The sequence below is a fragment of the Chrysemys picta genome, unplaced genomic scaffold (assembly GCF_011386835.1).
Source record: "Chrysemys picta bellii isolate R12L10 unplaced genomic scaffold, ASM1138683v2 scaf1199, whole genome shotgun sequence".
NCBI classification, from domain to species: domain Eukaryota; kingdom Metazoa; phylum Chordata; order Testudines; family Emydidae; genus Chrysemys; species Chrysemys picta.
In genome coordinates this window covers 5,001-10,000 of record NW_027053906.1, presented here as the reverse complement: position 1 = coordinate 10,000, position 5,000 = coordinate 5,001, and the positions used below count along the sequence as shown (strand labels likewise).

The 5,000-nt window shown below is 70.6% G+C and overlaps 1 non-coding gene across 1 annotated transcript; it reads right to left on the bottom strand.

The window, feature by feature from the left end:
• Nucleotides 1-2,980: 2,980 nt before the first annotated feature.
• LOC135979756 (5S ribosomal RNA) lies at nt 2,981-3,099 on the bottom strand. Its single transcript, XR_010597002.1, has one exon. It is a non-coding gene; the product is annotated as a 5S ribosomal RNA (ribosomal RNA).
• Nucleotides 3,100-5,000: the final 1,901 nt, after the last annotated feature.

The window sequence follows — 5,000 nt, the reverse complement described above, 5'->3', positions numbered from 1 at the left end:
CCTGGTGGCCGGTTTGCTTTCCGGACCGGATGTCACCCCACTCCCAGGGCAGCGCGGCAGTGGTGCTGAGGACCGCAGAGGGGGGGCTTAATAGTCGAGAGGGAGCAGGTCCGGGGGAGGCTTAATAGTCGTCCCCCGAGGACTCCGGGGGCCAGGCTTAATAGTCGTCCCCCCGGGCGCTCCAGGGGGAAAGCTTAATAGTCCTCCCCCGAGGATAGGCTTAATAGTCGCCCCCCGGCCAGTCCGGGGGAGGCTTAATAGTCGTTCCAGGGGAGGCTTAATAGTCATCCCCCGGGCAGTCCGCGGGAGGCTTAATAGTCGTCCCCCGAGTGCTCCGGGGGGCAGGCTTAATAGTCGTTCCCCAGGCAGTCTGGGAGAGGCTTAAGAGTCATCCCCCGACAGTGTGGGTGTGGGTGTGGGCGGGGGGGAGGCTTAGCAGTCGTCCCCAGGGCGGTCCGGGGGTGGGGGGAGGCCTCAGAGTCGTCCCTCCGAGAGCCGTGTCGGCGGCGGTGGCGGGTGTCAGGCTTTACGTCCAGCCTCCGGAGGGTGAGCGTCCTCGGACGCGATGCAGCCGCCGCAGAGAGGCAGCCTCCGAGGCAGGGAGCGGAGCACCGAGGCTGGGGAGTGGGGAGCAGGAGCCGGGGGGGAGGTGGGGGGCGTTCAGGACAACAGGTCAACCCCCTGGAAGCGGCTGTCAAATGTTCAACGTCCCCACTCGGCCACCAGGTCAAGCCCCGGGAAGCGGCTGTAAAATTCTCAAAGTCCCCACCGGGACAATAGGTCAAGCCCTGGGAGGCGGCTGTCAAATGTTCAAAGTCCCCACCGGGACAACAGGTCAACCCCCGGGAAGCGGCTGTCAAATTTTCAAAGTCCCCGTTCGGCCACCAGGTCAACCCGCTGAATCTACTGGGTTGACCTGGCGGCCGTTTTGCTTTCCGGCCACCAGGTCAACCCATTGGTTTCGACGGGTTGACCTGGCGGCTGGTTTGCTTTCCGGCCACCAGGTCAACCCATTGGATTCGACGGGTTGACCTGGTGGCCGGTTTGCTTTCCGGCCCGGGTGTCACCCCACTCCGAGGGCAGCACGGCAGTGGTCTTGAGGACCACAGAGGGGGGCTTAATAGTCGAGACGGAGCAGGTCCGGGGGAGGCTTAATAGTCGCCCCCCGGCCAGTCCGGGGGAGGCTTAATAGTCGTCCCCCGAGGACTCCGGGGGCCAGGCTTAATAGTCGTCCCCCCCCGGGCGCTCCAGGGGGGAAAGCTTAATAGTCCTCCCCCGAGGACTCCGGGGGCAGGCTTAACAGTCGTCCGCCCCGGGCGCTCCAGGGGGAAAGCTTAATAGTCCTCCCCCGACAGTGTGTGTGTGTGTGTGTGGGAGGGAGGCTTAGCAGTCTTGCCCCGGGCGGTCCGGTGGGGGAGGCTTAGCAGTCGTCCCCAGGGCGGTCCGGGGGTGGGGGGGGGGGGGAGGCCTCACAGTCGTCCCTCGGAGAGCCGGGTCAGCGGCAGTGGTGGGTTTACGTCCAGCCTCCGGAGGGTGCGCGTCCTCGGAGGCGATGCAGGCGCCGCAGAGAGGCAGCCTCCGAGGCAGGGAGCGGAGCACCGAGGCTGGGGAGAGGGGAGCAGGAGCCGGGGGCTGGGGCTGGGGGTGGGGGGCGTTCAGGACAACCGGTCAAGCCCCGGGAAGCAGCTGTCAAATGTTCCAAGTCCCCACTCGGCCACCAGGTCCACCCCAGTCTAGCAATGGGGTTGACCTGGCTGACGGCCGGTTAGTATCAAGGTAAACTCACCGTCGTCCACAGGAGGGCAGCTCTCAGGCCGGCCGGCTGCGGCTGACTCTGGGGCGGCGCCCGGTCCCGGCAGCGAGGGGCGGGGGGCGCGGAGCGAGACGGGGCTAACCGGGGGGGGGCGCCTCCTGCGACTTTGGGGGCCGCGGGTCGTCAGTGGCGTGCAGGCCGGGCCTCTCCCGGGGGATTCGGGGGGGCGGTCCTGCGGGCCGGGCGCAGGGGGCTCGAGCGAGCCCGGGCCGGTCCGCCCCGGGGCCGGGGTCTCCGCCTGCGGCTCAGGGGGGCGCGGGTCGTCGGGGGAGGAAGCCCGGGGGAGCCGCACACCGGCCCGCCAGGCCAGGCCTGGCCTGGATGGCCGCGGGGGGATTCGGGGCGGTCCCGCGGGCCGGGGGCCGGGCGCAGGGGAGGCGGGGGGGCCGAGCGAGTCCGTCCCGGGCCCGGGGCCTCCCCCTGCGGCTTTGGGGTCCGTGGGTCCCCGCTGGAGGAAGCCACTGGGAGCTGGACACCCGCCGTCCGTCCCGCCAGGCCAGGCCTGGCCTGGGTGGCCGCGGGGGGATTCGGGGCGGTCCCGCGGGCCGGGGGCCGGGCGCAGGGGAGGCGGGGGGGCCGAGCGAGTCGGGCCCGGGCCCGGGGCCTCCCCCTGCGGCTTTGGGGTCCGTGGGTCCCCGCTGGAGGAAGCCGCTGGGCGCTGGACACCCGCCGTCCGTCCCGCCTGGCCAGGCCTGGCCTGGGTGGCCGCGGGGGGATTCGGGGCGGTCCCGCGGGCCGGCGGCCGGGCGCAGGGGGTCCGAGCGAGTCCGTCCCGGGCCCGGGGCCTCCCCCTGCGGCTTTGGGGTCCGTGGGTCCCCGCTGGAGGAAGCCGCTGGGCGCTGGACACCCGCCGTCCGTCCCGCCTGGCCAGGCCTGGCCTGGGTGGCCGCGGGGGGGGATTCGGGGCGGACCTGCGGGCCGGCGGCCGGGAGGGTCCGGGCCAGTCCGCCCCATGCCCGGGGTCTCCCCCAGCGGCTTCGGTGGCCCCGGGGGGGGTCCTCCGCGGAGGAAGCCGGGTGGGTGGGGAGCCGGACCCCAGGCGCCCAGACCCGTGACCTGCGGCCGCGACCTCCGACTCGGCAGGAGCGACGAGGGGCTTTCCGGCCCGTCCCCCCCTCTCCTTCCCCCCCAGAAAAGGAGAGAGAGCTGACTCGGACCGGGAAAAGCTGCCTACGGCACCTGGGATTCCCAGGCGGTCACCCATCCAAGTACTAGCCAGGCCCGGGACGGTTTACCTTCCGAGATCGGACGGGATCGGGGGCGTTCGGTCCGGTATGGCCGTAGGCACCCGGCCCCGCGCCTCCTCGCCCGCTTTCCCCTGCCGACGCCCGGGCCTGCCGCACGGTGAGCCCCGGTCGGACTGCCCCCCCCCCCTGCGGCAGGGCCCCCGTCTCTCGCGGGCCCGGTCCTTTTTTCCTTTTCGAGCTCCGGGGCCCGGGCTGGCCGCCAGAGCCCCTCCGCCCGCCCTCCCCGGCGTCGGGGAAAATACTGTCCCGGACTTCCAGTGCGCCCGATCCTGTCAGCCGGGGGGTGGGGAGGGGCAGTCCCTCGCTGCGGCCGGGGAGGGTGAGCCCAGGGCGGCTTGCCTGCCGTGCGAGGCCCCTCTCGGCCACCAGGTCAACCCCGAGTCGAAAGGGCTGAAAAATTTTCAGAGTCCCCTCCCGGGCACCAGGTCAACCCGTGGAATCGGACGGGTTCACCTGCTGGCCGGTTCGCTTCCCGGGCACCAGGTCAACCCGTGGAATCGAAAGGGTTCACCTGCTGGCCGGTTTGCTTTCCGGCCACCAGGTCAACCCCTAGGGGTTTTAACGGGGGCACGCCCGGTGGCCTCTTTCCCGTCCGGTCACCAGGTCAACCCGGATCTCCCTCCTTCCCTGGGCGTCCCCTCCTCGGAGGCGTCAGGTTCCATTCCCCCCCCCCCCCCAGACTTCCAGGGGCCCGATCCAGTCGGCCGGGAGGCAGTCCCTCGCTGCGGCCGGGGAGGGTGAGCCCAGGGCGGCCTGGTCCATGTCTCTAGTGGGCCCGATCCTTTTTTTTTTTTTCGAGCTCCGGGGCCAGGCCCGCCCGGGCAGCCCTCCTCGGAGGCGTGGGGCGATTTCCCCCCGCCCCCAGACTTCCAGGGGCCCGATCCTGTCGGCCGGGAGGCAGTCCCTCGCTGCGGCCGGGGAGGGTCAGCCCAGGGCGGCTTGCCTGCCGTGCGAGTCCCCTCTCGGCCACCAGGTCAACCCCGAGTCGAAAGGGCTGAAAAATTTTCAGAGTCCCCTCCCGGGCACCAGGTCAACCCGTGGAATCGAACGGGTTCACCTGCTGGCCGGTTCGCTTTCCGGCCACCAGGTCAACCCGTGGAATCGAAAGGGTTCACCTGCTGGCCGGTTCGCTTTCCGGCCACCAGGTCAACCCCTAGGTTTTAAGGGGGGGGGACGCCAGGTGGCCTCTTTCCCGTCCGGTCACCAGGTCAACCCGGATCTCCCTCCTTCCCTGGGCGCCCCCTCCTCGGAGGCGTCAGGTTCCATTCTTTTTTCCAGACTTCCAGGGGCCCGATCCAGTCGGCCGGGTGGCAGTCCCTCGCTGCGGCCGGGGAGGGTGAGCCCAGGGCGGCTTGCCTGCCGTGCGAGTCCCCTCTCGGCCACCAGGTCAACCCCGAGTCGAAAGGGCTGAAAAATTTTCAGAGTCCCCTCCCGGGCACCAGGTCAACCCGTGGAATCGAACGGGTTCACCTGCTGGCCGGTTCGCTTCCCGGGCACCAGGTCAACCCGTGGAATCGAAAGGGTTCACCTGCTGGCCGGTTCGCTTTCCGGCCACCAGGTCAACCCCTAGGTTTTAAGGGGGGGGACGCCCGGTGGCCTCTTTCCCGTCCGGTCACCAGGTCAACCCGGATCTCCCTCCTTCCCTGGGCGCCCCCTCCTCGGAGGCGTCAGGTTCCAGTCTTTTTTCCAGACTTCCAGGGGCCCGATCCAGTCGGCCGGGAGGCAGTCCCTCGCTGCGGCCGGGGAGGGTGAGCCCAGGGCGGCCTGGTCCATGTCTCTAGTGGGCCCGATCCTTTTTTTTTTTTCGAGCTCCGGGGCCAGGCCCGCCCGGGCAGCCCTCCTCGGAGGCGTGGGGCGATTTCCCCCCCCCCCCCCAGACTTCCAGGGGCCCGATCCTGTCGGCCGGGAGGCAGTCCCTCGCTGCGGCCGGGGAGGGTCAG